The following is a 26250-nucleotide window of genomic DNA, read 5'->3' on the forward strand; positions in this document are numbered from 1 at the left end:
AATTACACTAAAACCCTATTTGAAAACCTAATTGAAGCCTAACATAAAATTAAAACAAGTTGACCCTAATCCTAAATTGTTAAAAATTACATTTGAGATAAATGCACATACATTCAAACACATGTACATACATGAAGTATGACCCTTGTTTTAAATGATCTATATGTAACCCAACTTGAAACCTAAACCTCAAAACATTATCATTTAAGAGTAATATAAATAATTTATTAGGTACCCTTTAATTAAATTCTCTAATAATATCCCCCAAAGTATAATAAAATCTTAGAACAACAAATTAACTCTAACCATAACCAAACTCTCAACTTTAAAGTTATCTTATACTTATATGCAAATTAATCTAGGTCTGGATGTGTTACAGATTATCTAGGTCCATGATGTGTGATGTATGTTTAATTACATGTGTATAATTTTTAATGTTAAAAATAAAAAATTATGTACAATAGGGAATTTAGCTCTTCATACATTTTTATAGATATGGCTTCACATGATATGCTTGATGCGGCTTCTGGTGCGACACCTGATGTAGTTCCTACTGCGGCTCCTACTGCGGCACAGGTTGATGCGATTCCTGTTCCAGCACCTGATGCAGTTCCCGATATGGCTCCTCGTGCAGCTCATGGTGGGGCTCGTGCTGCAGCTTTTGATGGGGCTCCTTGTGTACCTCAACGTAGGGCTCGTCGTGTAGCTCATGTTCCAGCTCCTCGTGCAACTCATGTTCCAGGTCAGGCTACACCTGCCGCTCCTGTTGGAGGTCCTGATGTACCACCTCCACACATCGATATTGATGCATTATTTGCATTTTCAGAGCATGAGGTTGCTAGACTGCAACACTCTATATTGACCTCTGATGATGGTCTTTATAGAGACATATGTACTACGATATGTAGGAGTTTATAGGATTTGACAGCTAGGTTTAGAGGTCACCATTCATTTACTCCTGCCATATTAGCTTCCATATCTAGGGAGCTTAAGGCTGAGGTTTCAGGAGATGCATCATTCGATGATGTCAAGAGGGTAGCCCCCAAAGACATCATCCAAAGAGAGTTATTTCCAGCTTATGAGGGGACATAGGGTAGGGTGAGAGGCTACAGAGTCACATGATGCAGAGACCCTATTATTGCTAGCATGATCTATCCATGATTTTTAGCTGCATATGGTCGCTATCCTAATAACAACTAAATACCCCTTTATTTTGCACAACAGTTGTACGCTGAGTTTCGTATAGGGCTCAACGTCAACTACTTGGATATTCCTGATAATTGCGGATAGGGGTGTGGTCAGATTGTAGATCATGACTAGTACCGTAGTGTAGATCGTCTGCCACCTGCAGATCTTAGATAATTTGTTGGATCGAGGATGCCTCCTATGATTCCTGCACATGCACCTATTGCAGATAGAGTCGTCATTGCTTCCCAGAGGGAAGCAATTGACACTATTGGTCACATTGCATCTACAGAGGCTAGTATCACATCAGATTCTATTGGTCATTATCTTCATAGTCGACGTCCTTGTCCACTTGGTTGACCATCTTCATAGGCATCTAGTAGCACTTCAGGTGCCTCCTCTAATGATGCATATAGAGCTGCTGGGCTACCACTGCCAGACGATATTCATGGTCTTTCAAGATAGCAGACACATATGGATATGGCACTGTATTTTTTGGAGGATATGTTGCACTTTATTAGCTATATTTTTGATACACAGAGGATTCTAGTACATGCGGTGATGGATGTTGTTAGACAGCATCAAAGCCTCGACATAGTTCCAAAGACACAGGCTGCCACACCAGTGACAGATGATACACCTGTGCGTAGCTCACAACATTCAGCACCAGACTCACGACACTCTACAAATGACTCAAGCATACGAGTTGGAGATGTCCATATCATAGCTGAGGGCCTTGATGATTTTGGTGAGCAGTTGCGAGGCCTATCTGAGATTGATACTAGTTCAACCCTGACTATTTCATCATACATGGACTTTTTATTCGGACCTGGTAGCACTAATTCTACACCAAATGTACCCATCCAGTTACATAGTCCACTTCACTCAGATTTACTAGCAATTGGACATGGAGTTTCAGGCTTAGGTGCATCAGTATATGATATGATGGAGTTTGCTGATCATCCTCCACCTCTGGAGACCCAGGTACATATATAATTTATTTTTAATTTTAAATATATATGAAATTAAAAAATATGTTCATTTATTGAAAAATTTAGTTCAGATATATATGTAGATATTTAATTTAATTTTTAACTCGTAATAAATCATGTAGGCACATGTCGATGAGCACATGGTTACACATACTATTGGTTCAAGGCATCATATACATGAGAGAGATGATTCTATTGAGGCACTTGGTAGTGCTTAGGTACTTGAGTTTTAAATAGTTTGTTTAAAGTTATTTAAATATTTTGAAAACTAGATATATATCTATATATATATGCAAATTTGTATTTAATTTGAATATATATGTACATGATGCACGTATGTATATATATGTTTTAAAGATAGAACTCTAACACATGTATGTATATATGTATATATATATTTCCAGGGCTTGGTTGATGTACCTCAGTGACAGGATGTATAGGAGACTTGATCAGAGGGTCGTTCTGTTCATATGTGTCTTGAGGGGTCCTTCTAGTAGTAGATCAGATTTATATATTTTTTGATGCATATATATTGGAGGTCCAGTTTACATGTACACATGTGTATTTCAGTTCCTTGATGACATGCATGTACTTTCACTATTTATTTGATTATTGAGTATTTCAGTGTTAGATACCATCACATGTACATATATATGACTTTTTATATTTTGCTACATACGTATATTTATTCGAGATTTGTAGTTTGCATTTCAGATACATAGAGATATATTAGATTTGTAGATGTTTATTCTTGAGACGTGTATATGTGTACATATGTGTATTTTTTTGTGTTATAGCTATAGAACATAATCTTGAGACATGTGTGTACATGTATATCAATTATCAATTAGTAAGAAGTTAGAAAGATACATATTTCTTAAATTATCAATTACTAACTTGCTAAAGATAAATATTAGTTTTATGTGGATAAAAATATGTTAATTAGGTAAGCCAATACATTATTTTAGAGAACTTTTACAAAATATAATATTAAAAAAATATATTAATTTAAACTAATTTAAACTTTAAGATTACATGACCGTAGATGTAATAAAGTAACATTAAAATATATAGTTTTTTAATAAACTGACCTAAATGATAACTATGAACTTATAATCTTACAATTTTAAAAACACATACTTTAATTTTCACTTATGAAATTCAATCTAGTTTGAAAACAAGTTGATAAATGAATTTAAATAATTAAATTCATCCATGGTACAATTAAATTATATAATTTTTTAATGAACTAAATTTGATAATTAAGAACTTATGATTGTACAATAAAAAACACATTTAATTCAAGATGAAATTCAATAGTTTGAAAAAAAGTTGATATTTAAGAATTGTAACATAGATAATAAAATTGTGTAAGTTCAAAATTGTAACATAGATAATGAAAGTGTTGAAGTATGAAAAATACATAGAGGGTATGCAAGACAAGCAAGCAATGTTTGAAGTATGTGATGCAATCCCTAATTTGTGTCCCAAGGAACTAATTGGTTTTGGAGTTCCTGGGAAACCTATTGGCTAGCGTTCAAAGGAAATCAATGTGTTCATTCAAGGGCCACCTTTCTTCTACTATGAGAATGATGCTTTTGCATAGAAGGATATTTGGAAGACAATATTCAAAAAATTTAATAGTGTTGAACCAGAGTTGGTGGACTCAATGTTCTTTTTAGCTTCCAGAAGAGCAAGAGGGTATGTGCATAAACTTCCAATAGAAGAGCAATTTCAAGCAGAATCTTTCACCCCATGACTATTCAAGAAGCACTTCTGCAAATAAAAAAGTATTGGCCTTCATGGGATTAGATGACAAAAAAAATTCCATAGACTCAAGACGATGTGGCACTATCCTTATTGATCAACTGAGAGTTATGATTCAGAATGCACGAGGGCAATTGCAAGATAGTGCACAGAAATATATACTTCAAAAGTGTGAACAGTGGAATTTGGTATGGGTGGGGCCAGGTGACCTCGTCCCTCTAGAGCTCCATGAGATAGAGCTTATATTAAAATTTGATAGAGATCACACTCATGGAACTTCTTGTCCGATTGATCGCTTGTGTTGTTTGGGTAATTCATTCCAAATAGATACAGTTGCATATCATTTATGTCTTGAAAGCATTATATCCTAATGGCATCAAAGTACTTTCTCTATTTTCTGGTATTGCTGGAGCAGAAGTTTCTCTTCATCGATTTGGAATACATTTAAGTTGTGTTGTATCTATTTTAAATTATGAGTTTCCTCGCATTGTGATGGAAGTGAGAGAAATAATGCACTCAAAAACCTCAGCTAATAATTTTTCTTGATCAATGTGTAGGCTCATTTTTTTTGTAAATAACTCAATGTTAATAGACTACTTGAAAAATGGAAAAGGATTTTAACCAGAATAGAATGTTCTCTACTGATTTTAAATTGTCAAATCAAAGGATTACATACCCTAACTAAGAGTAGTAATTTTTTTCATTTTCAAATTAATTTTATAAAGGTCTACAATCAGAAAATACTTTTTTTTTTAACGAGAGTTCAATTTTCAGTTGTCCAACGAATTTCTTTGAGCTTACTCTAAAGTGGTTTTTCGTGGAAGCTTATCGTAATAATAATGTTTCTAATCTTCTTTAACAGATGGTTTTTAATTATAACTTTTGGAGGACCTCCATGGGCTTAGAAAGTATGCATTTTGTTTTACAATGATACAAAATCACCATATTTATTGTTTGCAACTACTTGAATTTCCTTGGAACTTTTTAAAGTGGAGTATTATTAAATTCATCCATGGTACAATTAATTTAAATTATTAAATTATATAATTTTTTAATAAATTAATAAAAATTAAGAACTTATGATCGTACAATTAATCTAAACACATTTAATTCAAGATGAAATTCAATAGTTTGAAAAGAAGTTGATATTTAAGAATTGTAACATAGATAATGAAATTGTGTAAGTTCGAACTAACTTCTGGCCTATTTATACCGAGTTGTTAAAGTATTAAATTCATCCATAGTACAATTAATATTATAGTTTTAAAATAAAATAATGATAACTAAAACTCAGATATTCAGATTAAAAACATAATTTCACCAAAGTTGATATTCACAATTTCACCATAGTTCAATTGAAAACACATTTCACCAAAGTTGATATTCAGATTATTATAAAATAAATCTCAAAGGTTTGATCAACCATGATGTACACTTATGAAATGCAATTTTTTTTATGATCTTCACTGTCTAGTCTCCACTTGCGATGTACACGCTTAAGTTTAACTGGATGCAGACAAAGCCATGTAGCAATGGCCAGGTGGTTGTATTGTAAAACTTTGTTGTCAGGTTGATAATCAACAAAGTGTATTCCATGTTGGACTATTTTCTCTTGCTTCAAATATGTTCCCTCTATCACAACAGAACCTGTACCACAAATTTAAGTGTTTAAAAATTTGATAGATATGAAGTTACCTAGATATATATATTTATTTAAATATATATGTGCATGTACATGTATATGTATAATTATGTATAATTTACCTATGGGGAACAACATTCCATCACTTTCTTCGGGGTCATATAACTTTTTCCTCTCTGCAATACATCACAATAAATAATAACTGACACATTCATGATTTCTAAGCTCAACAATCACTGCAAAGACATCTCTTGCATAACAAGTATACATGAATGCATGTGTATAATATATATAAGATAGTTGAAATCGATAATTAAATAAAAAGTTGAGATTAATCTTTATGATACTCACCCACTTTTACCAATCTAGAGATATGATTATAATCATCAGAAATCAGTGGAATATCATCAAAATTTTCATCTTCTTTATCAAATGTATTGGTAACATCAAGTGGTACCGAAATCCATGCACCTGTATATCCATGTGTTTGATTGATGCATTCTTCATAGTTTTCATCAATGCAACTGTCACAAAAACATGAGTATTCTCTTGTCTTCAATGTCCAATTGCAATTATCTGTACTCATGACTGCATGTAAGGAATGTGTCTTTTCTATCCTCTTGCAACCATGCATGTTTTTTCTATTGACACCTGAAAGTTTGTTAAATTGAAAATATAGAAAAATTAAATTTAAACTTCAACGAATTCAAAAATAAAACTTAACAATAAAATTTTATAATTTAATTGTGTATAAAAGTTAAACAGACGTACACATCCATACCTGTTATCTCCCAGAAGACTCTATATGGTGTCTGTCGACTCATTGTTGATGATGTCCTGACCTCATCTAATGCAAAATGAGTCTTACACCATTCAACAACATCATGTGCATCATTTAAATGAACTCCCTGATAATTTATTTGATAATTTCACAAAGCACGTTTGATGCAAGCTTCAGCACCATCATGTTCACCTTTTCCATGGCCACTCTCAAAGAAATTCCATATGTGTTTTATATTCTCATTGCAATGATATCTACACAATGCATAAAATGGTCTAGATGATTTAAACTGCGTAGCACATCCATCAGACCAAACATAATGTTTATCAACATTTATGTTTATTTCTTTCAAATAAGAAAAGAACATATTGAAGCAATGTTCTACATAGTGAATGCCATGTTCTTTATCATCACTTATATAAAAATGATATTCCTTTATAATTACTCGTGCTTGAACTGTACTCTAAACACCATCCAAATCTAACTGTGCATGTCTATAAAAAACATGTACCATAATAGTGACTAGCTTATTAAAGTAATAATCTGATTGAATTGCTTTTTGATGAACAAATGAATAGTTTTCTGCAAAATCAACAACTGATACAATTGTTCCAAGTGGAAAATTATCTCTCAGAGTTTGAAACTGTTGTGCTTGCCACTTTGCAAAAAATGCATGACAAATATAAGGTTGAATCAATTTCTTAAATCTATCCATAAATGTTAGAATAGGCAACTCCTCTTCAACATATTCCAACCTTTTTGTTTCTTTCCCCAACTTTGTTTCATTCTTGACATACTTGTAACTTTTGCAATTCAATATTTTTGTTACATCAATATTTTTAGTTTTCAAAGGAAATGGAGCCAATTCACCACATGTTTCACATAATCCTTTGATGCAATTTATTTTACCAGTTAGATCATCTATGTTGTCACACAAAATGGATGATATAAACTCACTTCTCCTACTAGGAGGAGCAACATGAAAACCATATGTATCTTCTATAAACTTTTGAAATACCTGATAGTGGAGATCAAACTCAATATGATGACAACAACAAGAAGTTTCAAACACTTTGTTTGACCTCACAAAGTATGGCTTCAATTTTTCAAACAATGTTTGTCCAACTTTTACATTAGGATGTTCATTACAAAAATAACACATATAACTCATGCTGTGTTGTGTCCAACCAATGTTTTGTATAATGTTCATATTGACTAGGTGCAATCTTATGCCTGATAACATCTCTACTATTTGATGAAGGACGAGCGTTATCAATCCAAAATGATATGACTAAAATTTTCAATAACTCTTCAATTCTATCAGAATGAGGTGCTCTACATATGATTTCCCAGTTGCCCTCCATAGTACTATCATCCCAATTAATATTCTCTTAACATATTGTGTCATTGTTTTCCTACTAAAACCCATTTCAGATGAAATTGAAGATATTTGTCTATTTTGAGACATATTTTTACTTACAACAGACACCAGCATCACTTTTCTTGCCAGAGACTTATCTTTAGTTCGAGAGTGTTTTCCTATGTTTCTCAAACCTTGTTTAACATTTTCAATCAAATTAGTTTGCATGCTAGAAAATCTTCTCTTCTTTGATGTTGTGTTTACACCTAACAATTTCAATGCCTCTTACAACTTTTTTTGTGTAAGAAAAAGTGAAAGTAACTGAGCTTGTTCAAGTGTTTCATTATTATCAAATTGAGTCATAATTTCTCTTATCTTCTTCTTCATTGACCTTCTCTTAGACAAACTTAATGGTTGAACACTAGCTACAAGTTTTCTCAATTTATCTACATCCATTTTAAGTAAATGATCTAAATTCTTATGAGAAATACCATACTTTACAGATTGGACAATATTTAAGAGTTCATCTATACTAGTTCCTGCACCTAATCTCGACCCTTCTCTGATTTCTGTTACTAGAATTTCTATAGGGACCGATCTTGAGCCTTCTCCAACATCCATTGTTTGAGATTCAACAAGGAAATATTCTGACCCTTCTCCGGCTTCTGTTATTTGAACCTCTGTAGGGACTGATCTTGAACCTTCTTCAACATTCATTGTTTGAGATTCCGTAGGGAGTGTTCCTGACCTCTCTCCCATACGCACTACTTCTACTTCTGTTGAGCCTTCTTCAACATTTCTTTCACCTTGTTTAATTTGATGATAACATGCCATAGTCTTCTAAATATTTCTTTGTTTTGCTTCGTTAGATCTTTTTCTTGCATATTTGTTTTGCCTTCATTTCTTGTTTCCCATTATAAAATAAAAAATAATAATAATTTATCCCTTGCCTCAAGATAAATTTTGCACAATAACCCGATAAAAAAACCACTGTATAGATTTGTTTGTTGTTGTTGATACTTTTAAATTGTTTGACAAAAATCAATAGAATGCAATCATCTACAACAAAGCATAAATATTCTTCATTATAATATGACTAAAATCCCTGAGTCACAAACATTCTTCAAGAATAAACATTATAATAAATATTCTTCAAGAATAAATTGCTGCATAAAACACAATGGCATCGGCTAGCAAAAGAAGCAAACATAAGGTTAGAAATCCCCTCTTTCGTTTGTAGCTCTCATGTCCTTCTTTCTTCTCCAAATGATGTAACTCCAAATGATGTGAGTCCTAAAATAAAGTCTTAATGTCCTTTTGGGATATTTAGGAATTGGTGGTATCTTTTCAAACAAGGGATTAACATTGATGTGTTCAAATGTACCTTAGATGATTTCGATGGTTGATTCTTGATGAGACCTTATAGGTGCCATTATTGCATTTGATAACTCCAAAGGTTGTGTCCTAGTGAGTGCTGGCATGATACCTCAGAATGTAGATGTAGTGGAGGGAAACTTAAATGAATTTTATGCCTCTCAAGTACATACCTAGACTACCAACTGTGCACTTGAAGTGTGCAGTTGATAAAAAATGGTTGCAGTTGGTAAAATAGGGTTGCAGGGTGCCTAAAATGCAAATTTTGAGTGTTTTGAATAATTTAGAGTGTTTCCTAAGGTCTTGGGATGCAATGCAAGGTGTGGAAGTGAAAATTAGGGTTCTTGAATCTAGAATGAAACACCTAATTACCAAGTGTGCCCTAAAACTACCAACTGTTCCTAAAACTACCAACTTCGCCCATGAAGTGTGCAGTTGGTAAAACAGGGTTGCAGTTGGTAAAAGAGGTCAAAACTTGATAATTAAGATGTGGGTATGCAAGATATGAGTGTTTTTGAGATTTTTAAGTGTTTAGAGATGTTATGAAATGTGAGGAAATGCTAAATGACATAAGGTTTTGATATGCAAAGTGAAAATGTCCTAGGGATGTTATGCAAGTGCAAATGCAAGGTGTCATTTTGAAGGTATGCAAGATGAAGATTATGATATGAAAAATGAAAGTTAGGGTTATGTTTTGGACTTGTTAAAGATGATAAAGGTAGGTGTACACAAAGTGGACTATGCAAGGGATGGTTTCCTAGGGTTGATAGTGATGTTTAGGCAATGTAAAATGAGGATAGGTGATCAATAAGACAAGTTGGTTGATGGACAATTTGATAGGGTTTGATAGTGAAAATGATGCTAGGGTTTGCACAATGCAATATGAGGGGGATATACCACTAGGGTAAGTCCAAAATGACATTTACGAATATGATTATGCTAATGATAGAGGTATACATAAGGTTTTTTGAACTTAGGTGAAATCTTGACAAGGTTTTGACAATGTTTGATGTTTTGATAAGGTTTTGCAAGTTTCCAAGGTGTAAATTTGAATGTTAGTTTTTATCTTGATTATGTTTTACACACACGCAAGATACATTAAGACAAGAATAGCTATTGTTAAAAGTGAACAATCACACCACAACCTAGGCTTCAACAGCGCTTATCCAAAGTGAACAAATTAGGACCGTGGTACCATAGGCTCCCCCTTACAGTGCACTCACTTCTTGAGGCTACCAAGATCCGCGTCTCAAGGGGCATGACTTCCCAAGGGACTGTTGTCTCTACTAAGGACCGTGAGAATGTAGGATGTTTTCACGGGCATGGGTGACCCCTTGAGCTAGTGGATAGAAAGGATTTTGGCCACTAAAACATGGTTTTTAGTAAGGGAATTCCATTCAACAAGTGAGTGATAAGCTTCCTCAGAAGGTCTCCCAACCTTAAGAACTAGGGTTTGATGCACCATAAGGGTACTGGAGGAGAGCTATCACTCAGCAATACTGCCAACACAACTTTCACCATAATCGAGTTTTATATAGTGGCTAGAATGTTGACCTAGCTTTTGGCCCATTACCGCTCTAAGGTCGTCCCTTGGCATACCCAATATTGAGTTTTTTGGTCTAAGGTAGGCCTCCTATAAAAGTTACATGGATTTCTCTTACACCCAAGATCTACAAATGGCGAGGGGAGAGGATACATCCAATGCAACTCTTAGGGATTTAAACACTGTAGACACACCAGACAGAAAATAAAAAGTTCATTTTAAGCACCAAAAAAAGTGTTATTTAATCTAATAAATCCACACACATGGTTTTGACAAACACACAATGGTCTTCGACAACGTCCTGCAAAACAAGTATTAGTTGTTTGTTATGATCATGTCTTTATTCCACGATTGCCACATGCTGCAAGGAGACCATTAGTAACACAATAAGAATATACATTTTTTAACACCATTAATATGTTACTAATTTTTAATTTAACTTCAATGCATCCATCAAACAACTTCACTAATGAAAGAAAGAAATAAATAATTTAAATGTACAATATTTTTACCAAATTGATGCTTTTGATTTTGTGAATGAAATTCATGGCAAAGAAAAACAATGCACGTATGTCAGGTTGATGGCAAATAGTTATACAAATGGTAACTTTTTCAAATTTTTTTTGAGTGTTCACATGAACACGTTGAATTACATATGTTCAGGCAAACATATGCCCAAACTTTTTGGGTGGCAGCAAAATTTTATGGCGCATGTTCACGCGAACATACGTTCACATGGACATGGTAAACATGTTCACGCGAACATACAAAATCACAAAATTTTTTACATATTTTTTAGATATATATATTTTTTCTCTTTTGACTTCCATAATTGCAGGAGAATGATCTCCTATTGTAAAATAAAAAAAGTCAAAATGTGCTGCTTGGAGCAAGCTTTCCAATGACTATAATTTTAATACATAATTTAATCACTAAGACTTTCAAATATGAGTTTAACTCATTATAGGTTCATTATTGATTGAACATCAATCGACTTTGACACCTCAGGAAAATTAGTAAACTAGGTCAAATTTTTTTTGAAAAATATGGAGGAACTGGCTTATTGAGATACCTTTCTATTCAAAAAAATAAAAAATGGTTTATGATAAATTGACTTCAAATTATCCGTGTCAAACGCAACGTATGCCTGAATTACAGTTCATGTCACTTCAAAACTTCATAAACTATACAATATTCAACCAAAATAAATCAAACCAAATGCATCCTCTGGATATTGATGTTACAAATCTAACATCGAAAGAATTACTTCATTATCATTTTTAGAAATAAAATTTATGTGTGTCAAACAGACTATCACTTTTTAAAATATTGAATTTTATTATGTACCACTTTTTGGAGGAGATAAAAAAAATTGACATAAATAATTTTTTTTTTTTTTTAAAGATTAAAAAATATGGTTATAAAGTAGGAACAAAGTACTCAAAATCACTAGTTTATGTCATCTTGAAATTATTTATAGTTTTGGAGATATAGTCACTTGAACGTGATGTTTGTTGCAAAAATATTGATTTCAATGTCAAAATTGGTCAAAAAGTGGAACCCATTATTGTGGGATCACCCATGAGAGTTAGGAAAAGAATATTGGGGACTCTAATTAATCTTTGAGTGGTTGAGAGTGGTTGTTTTCCCAAGGAATGATCTATTCAATGATAGTTTAGTGGAATGGGTAATTGTCCTGTAATAACAATAAAAGATGTAAACAATGTTATTGATTGGATTTGAGATTGACTGTGTTAGTAGGCATTGAGGAAAGAGTGGGAAAATTCCAATGTGTTGTAAGGGATAGAGTCCCAAGGGATTAAGGGATTTGGTTCAGGGTTAAGTCTTATTTGTAGTAGCTGATGGAATAGGATAGTGGCATTGCTATGCTAGTAGAGTTTGGGTACGAAAAGAGTCTTTAAAAGAGTGGGATATAATTGAGGGATCAGTGGGAATGCAATATGATCCTAGGTTTTTTTGAAGAGGATGAGATGTGCTCATAGGGTACAAGGGAAGTTCTATGCAATCAACAGTCATGAAGACAATGAATGGAGTCATAAAGTGTTGTGAGGGCAATCAACAAGTGTTTAGGATACAATCAGTGAATGAGATGTGATCAAAAAATGAGTGTGATTAGAGATTGAGTGTGATTAGTATGTGGAGTATAGTGGAGGGGAGACATAGCCAATGATTAGGCTTTGGCCATTATTAGTTCTTAAGAGTGTGTGATCAGTTGAGAGAATCCTTGTATTGATCGAAGAATTGGGATAGTGTCTTTGATGAAGACTAATGATGTGAGAAGTTGTATCAAACTAAGACTCTAAAGAATTTGTCCTAAATTAATAGGACTTTTTATTGGGCCCATTATCTTCTACATCATAGTGGTACCAAAGCGAGGGATTAGATCCTTGAAAGGTGAAGATGGGTCTAACAAGGTTAGAGAGGGAAATGCTAGACTTCTTGAGTAATGGGAAGAAGAAAAGAAAGCAAGAAGATAGAAGGAAACAAGAAGAGAAAAGAGATAAGAAAATGAGGTAAGAGGAATTGAGAAGCATAAGACAATTTCTTGAGGAGAACATGAGGAAGTTGGATGAACTTATGGAAGCAGGATAGGAGGAACACTGAGAGATGGGAAGAATAGTGTAGACCAACTTTAGGAGCCTAGATGGATATAGAATACAATAAGAGAAAATACTAGAACCCACACCTATCATCTTTCAAGAAAGATAAGAATGTTTTTGGTTTTATCCACCCAACCAACCATATCCATCTGGGCTCCTAAATACATATTTTGGCTGCTACAAGAGAGCTTATCTGCCAGTCTAAAGGATGAAAAATAATTGAAGGAACCAATTGTAGGGTAGCAATTTCAAAAGGAATATTTAGGAAAATAATTTTTTTTGTTGCTACAAAAGAGCTTGGCTGCAATTCTAAAGGATGATAATCAAATAGAAAAGAAGGGATTAACAAGCCAAAGAGTGTGTAGCCAGTGGTAGTGACTCTGATATTTGAAATTGGTAACTTGTGCAGAGAAGGGTTTCACAAGCTTAGGTAATTACTAATGAGAATGACAATATTTTATCAATAGGTTAGTTGAAGGACAGTTACATGCTTGATAACATGTGATAGTGAAGCAAGGAAAGTGACCAATAATCTAAGAAAATGAAAACTTTAATATAAACTTCTAGGACTATGATGATAGTTTATACAATTGTCTTAACAAACAGGTCAAACCCATATAAGATGACAGTAAGGACTCGATAATTATGAGTTGCTACATTGAAAACCACATGATGATCATGAGGAAGCTAAGTTGATTGAAAAAGTCCACTATCAAGATGAAAAAGAATTTACTACACTTAGAAAGATGTTAGATAAAGATAGAATTGAAGATTTAATGCCTCGTGATGAGCTCTTGTCAAAATTGAGTGTTTAATCTAAGCCCAACATCATGGAATGAATAAGTTTGATATCAGATAAAGATACAAATGAAGATTTAATGCCTCATAATGAGCTCTTTTCAAACTTGAGTATTAAATCTAAGTCTATCACCTTAGAATAAATTAGTTGTTTGAGGTAGGTGCAACGTTAACCCCACTCAAGACGGATGTATCTCTATTAAGTCCCTATGGTTAGTATATATAGACACAATGGAAGGTTGATCCATGTTTTGAAACTAGCACTGGTGGATGATTCTCATCAAGGTCAGGAAGAGCTAACACTCTATTCTAGGTAACTAGAAAAACTCATCTTTAACAACACCTAGACAACATATGCCACATGTCCTGATATGCACCAAAAAAAATAAAATAACTGAATGCATTTATATTACTACTGATGAAAGAAAATTAAATATAACTACCAAAATTGATTCTCTTTCATGACCATTATTTTAATAAATACCAAAAAAAGAACATTATATAACTACCAAAATGTATTCTCTATCTATATAGAGAATATATAACTGATCATGACTATATTACTATCGATGAAAGAACATCCAACAATGTGTACATTCAACAATGCATAACTTGAATATCTTTGAAGTGAGTGGATAGTGATATGACAGAGGCTGTTGGAAATATAGATGAAGTAATTGAGAGGGGAGGGGTGAATCAGTTACCACAAAAACAATTCCAAAAATTCCTTAGATGTCTATAATACTTACTTACTGCTGATACTTGGTAAATAGTGTAGGAATACTGTAACTCGGTAGATTAACTAATTATTGATCATCTATATTTCATTGTTATTAATGTGCATGCAAAGGTTAAACAAATGAACACAAGAGACACCAGATTTAACATGAAATCCCAATATGGGAAAAACCACCAAGTAACTAGTCACCAATTTTCACTCTTTTGAAGTGAGCCCTGTTAGGAGCCAACCTTGTTAAAGGTTACAATGCACACTGTTAGGTGTGACCTTGTTAGAGGATTTAATCACCCTATTAGGAGTGGCCTGGTTAGAGGTCTTTAGAATAATTCAACTGAACTGTCACCTTGTTAGAGGATTTACAGAAAGGCTATTAAACCAACTCTGTTAAGAGATTCTAGATTCACTGTTACAATGATTAGAAAGCAACAATGAGGTGACCTGAATGATATGCAACTTATCTTTTGCTGATTAAAAATATTTGTTCTGCTTCACTAGATCCTTACTGATCGAATACAACTTTGTAGCTTCTCTAGGATATCTAATCCTTCATCAGAATTTACTCAATATTCGCTTATCCTCATCCATATATTTCATTCACACTTTAATTCACAACTTGAACATCTAAATATATACCTTCTAGATTATCAAGTCGGCTCAAATATAAGTTACAAGAACTAAAAAAATCATTACATCAGTCGGTTGCATGAAACAATTAAACTTAATACCAAAACAATAAAATCTTTCACTGGCCGACCCAGCTCGGTGACCACTACTCCATAATGGTCTTCTAGTGTTAACCAAGTGAGGCTCAGTAAACCTTGCAAACCTTGCAAAAATCCTTTGGAGAGCGAGTGAACTCGGTTAGCACTAACCTTCCTTTGCTGACCTTGTGAGCTCAGTAGAAGCTAACTCTCTGCCACATTTCCTTTGATAATCGAGTGAGCTCGGTAGACGTTAAATTTTCTTTGTTAACCTTGGGAGCTCGGTTAACACTAACTTTTTGTTACAAAATCCTTTGATGCTCGAGTGAGCTTGGTGAATATTAAATTTTCTTTGTTAACCTTGGGAGCTTAGTTAATACTAACTTTCTGTTACAAAATCCTTTGATGCCCGAGTGAGCTCAGTGAATATTAACTTTTCTTTGTTAACCTTGGGAGCTTGGTTAATAGTAACTTTCTGTTACAAAATCCTTTGATGCCTGAGTGAGCTGGGTGAATATTAACTTTTCTTTGTTAACCTTGGGAGCTCAGTTAATACTAATTTTCTGTTACAAAATCTTTTGATGCTCGAGTGAGCTCGATAAATATTAACTTTACTGAGTAATGTTTTAAGAAGGTTTGGTAGACATTGTAAATTGCTTTGTTGATCATTTGAGCTGGGTAGACTCTATCTTATGACTAATATGACATTTGTGTAACATCAAAGATAATACACAATTAACAATTATATCCAACAATCTCCCTCTTTGGCATTGATGGCAACACAACATGTCATAGTAGAATGAAATTTGAAAATAAGTTTAATAAGACTTTTTCTATTAGAACAACCTTTTATATTAGATAGCAAACTCTTCATCTTTTAGTAATCTCCCTCTGTGAAGGAATTTCATAGCAAACTTCAGAAAAATTTCAGAAAGATATGATAGTAAAACTCTCCCTGTTTGACAACACATGCCAAAGACAACACAACTTAAATAAATTTTAATGTACCTTTAGTACAGATTCATATGCAATATTTTTTGATTGTGCTGCATCAATTGATAGATCTTCAACTTGGTATGTGTTGATGCATCACTAAAACTTTATTTTAGTGAACTTTAGATAGGGGAGTGACCCCTAACTTACCTCTTAGATACAAGAATGCATCCTTAGGTAATGGCTTTGTGAATATGTCACCAATTTGTTCCTTTGTATGAACATATTCCAATCTTATCTCCTTATCTTGCACCAATTCTCTAACAAAATGATATTTTATTGCAATGTGTTTGGTTTTAGAATGCATCACTGGATTCTTAAATATGTTTATTGCACTTGTATTACCATAGAACATAATAATGGGTTCTTTGATTTCCACCTTCATGCCTTCTAACAACTGTTTAAACCAAACAATATTAGAACAGTTTACTGCTGCAACAACATACTCTGCCTTTGTTGTAGATTGAGATGTACAATTTTGCTTTTTGCTTGTCCAAGAAACCAATCTCTTTCCAAGAAAGAATGCTCCTCCACTTGTACTTTTTCTATCATCAAGGTTTCCTGCCCAATCAGCATCAGTAAACACTTTCAAATCTAGATTACCTCCAAATTTGTACCATAAACCATAATCTTCAATTCCTTTCAAATATCTCATTATTCTTTTGATTGCCATCATGTGATTTTCTCTTGGTTTTTCTGAAAATCTTGCTACAATACCAACTGCAAGGGCAATATCTGGCCTAGTATGAACCACATACTACAACTTTCCAATCATAGATCTATACAATGTTTGATCTACTTCTTTGGATTCATCTTCCTTGGTAAGTTTTAATCCAGTACACATAGGAGTCCCAATTAGTTTACAATCTTCCATACCAAAATTTTTCAATATCTCCTTGATGTATTTTGTTTGAGTGATGTAGATACCATTTTTATTTTGTTAAATTTGAAGACCAACAAAGAATTTAATCTCTCCAAACATAGACATTTCAAATTCCTTATTCATTTATTCTGAAAATTCTTCACAAAGATCATCATTCCCTATGAAAATAGTATCATCTACAAATATTTCTACCAAGACAATCTTATTATCTGGTCCTTCCTTTATATACAAGCTATTGTTATCATTAGTTCTTTGAAAACCAATCTGAATAAGATAGTTATGCAATCTTTCATACCATGCTCTAGGGGCTTGTTTCAGACCATACAATGCCTTGTATAATTTGTAGACCATGTTCTTCTTATCTGGATCAACAAAACCTTCAGGTTGTTCAATGTAAACCTCTTCATCTAGTATACTATTGAGGAATGTTGACTTGACATCCATCTGATAAACTTTGAATCCTTTGTGAGTAGCATATGCTAGTAAAGTTCTATCTCCTTCCAATCTTACAACAGGAGCAAAAGTTTCTCCATAGTCTATTCCTTCTTCTTAAGAACATCCTTTGCATACTAGTCTAGCTTTGTTTCTTGATACCTTACCATCTTCATCCAACTTGTTTCTGAATACCCACTTAGTTCCAATCAGATTTTTATCTTTAGGCTTGGGTACAAGAGTCCATGTCTTATTTTTCTCTATTTTCTCTATTTCTTCATTCATAGCCTCAATCCAACTATCATTTTCCAATGCATCTTTGATATTTCTAGGTTTAAAATCAGCAAGTAAACAAGTACTTTCAACTTACTTCTTGTCATAGTTCCTTCAGATTTGTCTCCAATGATTTGATTTGCTGAATGATGTCTCCTAACATATTTTGCTAATATAGGTTCCTTTCCTCTTAAAAGAATTTCATTGTTATTTTTTTGTAATTCAACTTTAGTTTTTGGTTGTTTTGGCTCGGTAGATATTGGCTCGGGTCTTTCAGACTCGGTAGACACTTGCTCAGTAGCATCTGAATGTAACTTGGGTCGCTGTAGCTCGGTTTGAACTTCCTATAACTCAGTTACTGATGACTTGGGAGTAGAAGATTCCTGATTGACTGGTACTATATTAGGTTCAGTGAAAAAAAACCTTCTATAATCTTCTGATTCCCTTTTGCTTTCTTCTTCAGTCCTTTCTGCAAACTCATCAACTTTCACATGTGCACTTTCTATGACTTTGTAAGTAGATAGGTTCAAACATCTATATGCTTTAATTTTGCAAAAGTATCCCAAAAATATTCCTTCATCACTTTTTACATCAAATTTGCCTTTTCTAGATTCTTTCAAAATATAACATTTACTTCCAAATACTTTTAGATAACTTACATTAGGTTTATAGCCATACCATAGTTCATAGGGAGTTTTGAATGAGTCCTTTTTAAGTTGTACTCGGTTCAAGGTATGAAATGCAATGCTGATAGCTTCCTTCTAGTATTTGATAACAATGTTCTTTTCAATCATTAAGGTTCTTGCACAATCTATGATAGATCTGTTCCTCCTTTCAGCTATTCCATTTTGTTCAAGAGTTCCAGGGGCTAATACCTGTCTTTTGATTCCTCTTTCAATGCAAAAGTTATTGAACTCATGTGAAATGAATTCTCCTCCTTTGTCAGACCTCAAGCATTTCAATCTTTTTCCCGTTTTCTTTTCTACTCTTGCCAAATACCATTTGAATTTCTCGAATAATTCTAATTTGTTCCTTAGATACATGACAATCATCATTCTTAAGTAATCATTAACAAAAAGAATGAAGAACTTTTCTCTAGTATAGCTTTCAATTCCAATGGGTCCACATAAATCAGTATGCACAATTTCTAATATATCTTCAGATTGATAGTTTTTACTTTTAAAACTAGTCTTTCCCATTTTATCAATCTGACAATTCTTGCATAGACCAACCTCAAATTTGTTTATATTAGGAATGCCTCTTACTTTATTGAATTTTCTTATCTTCACCAGGTTATCAAAATTGACATGACACAATCTTCTATGCCATAACCAACTTTCTTCAACTTGAGCAATAAAACATGAACATTCACCAAGTTCAAGATAAAATAAGTTACCTTTTATTTGAGTGCCTGATCCAATCAGTTTTCCTTTGCCATCCAACAGTCTTTCTTTTCCATGGATGAATTCTACTTTGAATCCATTATTGAGTAGCTATGCTACACTTAAAAAATTATTCTTTAGTCGTTCTACCCAATAGGCATTATCACATATAAATTCTTTGGTTAGAGAGATTCTTCCTCTTCCTTTTATATAGCAAGGTTCATTGTTACCAAATCTTATACTGCCACCATCATAGTCTTCAAAGTATTCAAACTTAGTCTTATCATCAGTCATGTGATGAGAAAAACCACTATCTATGATCCATGTATCATTTTTGCTCATATGAGAAATGAGTGCCATTTCCTTATCATTATTAGACTCATCTTTCACAACAATGTAGACAATTTCATCTTCTTCTTGATCATTAGAATCATTAGAATTTTTAGCCATAAAACATGTTTTCTTACCTTTATCTTTGAATGATTTGAAGTCTTTCTTGCCATTGTACTTGTAACCTTTCTCATCTTTGTTCTGCTTGTTTGGGCACCTAGCAGCAAAATGACCAATTTCTTCACATGAAAAATAGATTAGAGAAACTTTACCTTTATATCTTCCTCTACCTCTAGAATATTTTCTTGCTAGTAGAGCTTCAATCACCTCAAGATCACTGTCTGAACTTTGGTCTGATTCATCTTCACATATAAATTCTTTGGTTAGAGAGATTCTTCCTCTTCCTTTTATATAGCAAGGTTCATTGTTACCAAATCTTATACTGCCACCATCATAGTCTTCAAAGTATTCAAACTTAGTCTTATCATCAGTCATGTGATGAGAACAACCACTATCTATGATCCATGTATCATTTTTGCTCATATGAGAAATGAGTGCCATTTCCTTATCATTATTAGACTCATCTTTCACAACAATGTAGACAATTTCATCTTCTTCTTCATCATTAGAATCATTAGAATTTTTAGCCATAAAACATGTTTTCTTACCTTTATCTTTGAATGATTTGAAGTCTTTCTTGCCATTGTACTTGTAACCTTTCTCATCTTTGTTCTGCTTGTTTGGGCACCTAGCAGCAATATGACCAATTTCTTCACATGAAAAATAGATTAGAGAAACTTTAACTTTATATCTTCCTCTGCCTCTAGAATATTTTCTTGCTAGTAGAGCTTCAATCACCTCAAGATCACTGTCTAAACTTTGGTCTGATTCATCTTCACTTCCTGACTGAGATTCCTTTTTCTTTTTACTTTTTTCCTTGAATGAAAGCTTGGCTTCAAATGCTGATTCAATGTTTTTGGAAGCTGGAACATAGTTGTCAAAGTTGTCTAGTTCAAATGTAGTTAATCTTCCAACTATGGCCTCTAGATTTATCTTATTATTTGCTTCACATCTTCTTTCTTAAATTGTAGAAACTCTGATTGCATAAATGGGAAGTAGAGTTCTAAGAACTTTACTTATAACTGTCTCCTCCTTGATATCTCCTCCAGATGCTTTGATTGCACTGACACATGCTTTGATTCTTTCAACATATTTTGCAATGTTTTCATCCTATCTCATCCTCATCTGATCAAATTGTCCTCTCAGACTTTCTACTTTGGCTCTTCTTACATTATCATCTCCTCCATAGATTTCTTTAAGCTTTTCCCACATTTCAAAAGTAGATTTGTAGTCCTTGATGTCATCAAATTCTTCATAACTCAGAGCAGATGCTATATCTATCATCATGACATTATGGGTCTTCTTTTCAGCAATATCATTGACAGATAGTGTACCAGCTAGTTTTGCATATTTTTCATCAAGGTATTTTAGTCCTGTATCTCCAATAGAAGCTAGATGAAGTCTCATCAACCCTTGCCATGCTGAGAAGTTGTCCCTGTTAAGTCTTGGAATTTCCCTCTTATAAGACATCCTGATCTTTGACTTAGATTCTTGAAATCTTGTCCTACAAGCACCAAAAGCTCTGATACCAATTGTTAGAAATATATATAAAGTAACTAAGAGGGGAGGGGCGAATCAGTTACCACAAAAATAATTCCAAAAATCCCTTAGATGTCTATAATACTTACTTACTACTGATACTCGATAAATAGTGCAGGAATACTGTAGCTTGGTAGGTTAACTAATTACTGATCATCTATCTTTCATTGTTATTAATGTGCATGCAAAGGTTAAATAAATGAATAGAAGAGACACCTGATTTAATGTGGAAACCCAATATGAGAAAAACCACTAAGTAACTAGTCACCAATTTTCACTCTTTTGAAGTGAGCCCTATTAGGAGCCAACCCTGTTAAAGGTTACAATGCACATTGTTAGGTGTGACCTTGTTAGAGGATTTAATCACCCTGTTAGGAGTGGCCTGGTTTGAGGTCTTTAGAACAATTCAACTGAACTGTCACCTTGTTAGAGGATTTACAAAATGGCTATTAAACCAACTCTATTAAGAGATTCTAGATTCACTGTTACAATGATTAGAAAGCAACAATGAGGTGACCTAAATGATATGCAACTTATCTTTTGCTGATTACAGATCTCTGTTCAGCTTCACTAGATCCTTACTGATCGAATACAACTTTGCAGCTTCTCCAGGATATCTAATCCTTCATTAGAATTTGCTCAATATTCGCTTATCCTCATCCATATATTTCATTCACACTTTAATTCACAACTTGAACATCTAAATATATACCTTCTAGATTATCAAGTCGGCTCAGATATAAGTTACAACAACTAAAAAAATCATTACATCAGTCGGCTGCATCAAACAATTAAACTTAATACCAAAACAATAAAATCCTTCGCTGGCCGACCCAGCTCGATAACCACTGCTCCATAATGGTTTTCTAGTGTTAACCAAGTGAGGCTCGGTAAACATTGCAAACCCTACAAAAATCCTTTGGAGACTGAGTGAACTCAGTTAGCACTGACCTTCCTTTGCTGATCTTGTGAGCTCAGTAGAAGCTAACTCTCTGCCACATTTCCTTTGATAACCGAGTGAGCTTGGTAGACATTAACTTTTCTTTGTTAACCTTGGGAGCTCGGTTAACACTAACTTTTTTTTACAAAATCCTTTGATGCCCAAGTGAGCTCAGTGAATATTAACCTTTCTTTGTTAACCTTGGAAGCTCGGTTAATACTAACTTTCTGTTACAAAATCCTTTGATGCCTGAGTGAGCTCGATGAATATTAACTTTTATTTGTTAACCTTGGGAGTTCGGTTAATACTAACTTTCTATTACAAAATCCTTTGATGCCCGAGTGAGCTCGATGAATATTAACTTTTCTTTGTTAACCTTGGGAGCTCGGTTAATACTAACTTTCTTTTAAAAAATCCTTTGATGCCCGAGTGAGCTCGGTAATTATTAACTTTGCTGAGTAATGTTTTAGGAACATTTGATAGACACTGTAAATTGCTTTGTTGATCATCTGAGCTCAGTAGACTCTATCTAATGACTGATATGACATTTGTGTAACATCAAAGACAATACACAATACACAATTGTATCCAACAGAGGCTTCATACATTACACTTAGTTGGATTTTGTGCAATTATTAACAAGACAACCAATTATAAATGGCATAATATCCATTTTATGAAACCCCTACCAAATACACACTTTGAAAAAAAAATACTTATCAATTTGATGAAACCCTTGTTGTGCAGGGGCCCTAGATCTTGATGAAGGTAGTTAAACAGTAAGGAGAAGGGTGTGAAGATCAATAAGTGTCCAAGATGACACAAGTTAGTTTAGACTTTCTTTTTGTGCATTTGTGACTTCTGGATTGTATACTTTCTAAGGTTTCTTCCAAAGTCAAAGTGTGGTCAACGAGTAGTCAAAGATGGGAGTTGGCAAAAAATCATCAATTTTATGTTGCATAAAATTCATTCATATTATGGTATAGTTTCATGGTCTTATTAATGTTCTTATGTCATGTTTTTGAAAAAAATGTAAAAATTTGCTAAATTGCAAAAAAAAGTTGTCATGACACTTTTGCAATTTTAGGGAAGCTCAACAATTATAAGTTTAATTTGAAGTCATGGGGATCATTTAAATATATGTTCATCTCCCACTTTTAAAGGATTAACAACTCCATGTACAAATCTGAAAATGAATAAAAAGTTGTTTTTGACAGCAACCTATATATTGTCAGCATTTTTATTTCTAATTTTGGTAGATAAAAAATATAAGTATTTGCTACTATTTTAGAAAGTTTCTTTTACATTTTATTAATGGAAAATATGGTGTGGGTCAAATAAGAGAGGATATTTTAAAGTTTTTTAAAGTTTTACCATGCTTGCTGTTTACCCTAGATTGTGATAGGGTTTTGAAGGTAAAAATTGTTTTTCTTCCTTCTCTAACAAGGATAACTCTTGGTGCTTGATAATGTGAAGAAAATTGATGCATGGAATCCTCCTATTGGATTGGTTTTATGATCTCTAATGGTATAGAGACCAAACAAAAATTGTTGTCATTGTATTCCCTGCTAGTCACAGGCTGACAGTCTAAAGAACAGACTTAGAGACCTTTGTGAGAATTCTGGAAGGTGGAGATTTAGTGGGAAGGAAGAATCAATGTTTCCAATGAATTATCAAAAGGAAAATAGTCATGGGGTTCATGGTTATAGATCTAGAAGGCCAAACAACAACTTCTAGCCTAAAAGCCTAGAAACTAGGGCTCGTTAGGAGAAGGCTTGAAAGTTGAGATCTTAAACCCATATTTGAGATTTAGAAATGGATTTTTATGTATTAAGAGATTATACAATTGGTTTTGGTGGTTGTATATAATTTTATGGAGTTTAGTAGTATTTTGGGTAAAATAGAGCTATAATGATTGAGCCCCCTTTAGGTCTCTTATTACAACTTCTGGATTTGGAATATTAAGAAGACCTGAACTAGTTAGCTGGCAAAGAAACCTTAAAAAAGGCTAGAGAATGAGTTGAAAGGGTGTATGGTGACTCAAAATCCTGGAGGATGCAGGTGAGGAGAGGTTTAAGAGTGATTGTTGTTGAGTGGATGCTCTAGACTACTTGGAAGATAGGGTGAGTTGAGGGTGTGAAGTTGGTGAGTGGGATTAGTGGACCATTTCACATTTACCCTAAGCTTGAGTAAGTCTTAGGAAGGCTATGTGGTTATTCTTGGGTTTGTGTACTACTCTTACTTGCATCACCTTTCCAAATACATTATGTGATAAGAAAAGTTGTAGATTTTCACCACTTAGCAATGGCAACTTGAAACCTTTCAATCATCTGCAATGGCAACTCGAAACCTATCAAACATCTGCAATGGAAGCTAAAACTTGTCAAACATCTACAATGGAAACATAAGCAATAGGATTTAAAATTAATGAAGTTTCAATTTTTGAAGGGCCATTGTCTAATACACTTTCCTTTATTAAACTTGTCATAAATTTATTTAAAATCATAATTTCTTGCAATATAAGATGAATCTTCAGTCCAATTTCATTTTCTCTTCCTATTCTCATGAATGTTTATGAAAGCACACACTTTAACACTTACATTAATGCACATTAATGACATTTGTTGAAAATGCTGATATTTTCAATATTATTAATCTCTTGGCTACACATATTTTAGGATAGATGCTTAGAGATTTAGTTCCTTTTATAATCAAAGTTGATATTGCTCTTCAGGGATATACTCTTTTTTTTGCCTAAAGGACAGCTTGCCAACTTGTTTTCTTCATGATTTGCCTCAATTTTTATTAAATCTACATAGACTAATATAGAGCTCTTGAGCCTTTTTTCAAAAAACAAAAGAAAATAATTTAAGTAAGGTATAAGGAGCAAAGGTATGTAATATGCTAGTAATTTTTTCATTCAACAAAATTGCTAAGTTTCTAAGACACTAAGTTTTATAATGGCTTGAGAATATGTTAAGCTATTAATGTCATATAGATACATTTGTATTTGGGAAAAAAATATCTCCATACAATTGTGTCTATCTAGGTAATCTGCATCTTGTATTATGAATATGACTCTGTCTAACTAGACACAACACAATCCCATCCTTTACTTGTACATATAAAAAAATGTGGAATTACTGATATACATGGTCCAACTCTAGATCGATATAGATTAGGGTGCAATTATTATCTTGATAACGAACTAATGACATATTATTTGACCACTAAGGATCTGGATAGTAACTTCTTTAGTAGACGAACAATGGAGGTTAGTTTTATGTTAAATTACCAGCTTTTGTCTAGTGCATTTTTATATTGGTTTAGTTTACAATGGGATTTGAGGTACTTTAGATCTAGCCTTACAAAGACAAAGAGTTGGGTAACCTTTGGCATTCATTATTAAGGAAATTGTTCAACAATCATCAATCTTGTCATAGTGATTATTGGCCATTTCTAAAACATAAATAATACCCACAGGGTGATATGTGCTGCAAGTAGATATTTTAAACTTTAGTTGCCAGTGATTCTAGCACTTAGACAACTTTCAACTTGTGTTTAAGAATCTAATCCCATTCTTAGATTCATGGGACTTTAATTCCCTAGTTTATTATGTTAGGGTTAAGACTATAAGCTATAAAAAATATATTAGCTACAAAAATGGTACCATGTTTTAAGTTTATTATCAAGTTTAGAAGTATTTTCTACTTGTCCAACAGGGAGAGTCTAGTGATTCACTTCTGTGTATATGATGTGATCTAATGTTTCATTTCAAGCTTTCTCACACTTATAATTTTTTTAGATTGATTACGATCAATGTTGCTAGTAGGAAACCATTTTATGTTTGTTTTG

At 33.3% G+C, this 26250-nt stretch overlaps 1 pseudogene; it reads left to right on the forward strand.

Moving 5' to 3' along the window:
• Positions 1–26250, forward strand: part of LOC149549845 (uncharacterized) — an 88296-nt pseudogene that overhangs the window by 49041 nt on the left and 13005 nt on the right.

This window comes from Cupressus sempervirens, chromosome 7, assembly GCF_028749045.1.
Source record: "Cupressus sempervirens isolate cs-2001-9-10 chromosome 7, ASM2874904v1, whole genome shotgun sequence".
Classification (NCBI taxonomy): Eukaryota; Viridiplantae; Streptophyta; class Pinopsida; order Cupressales; family Cupressaceae; genus Cupressus; species Cupressus sempervirens.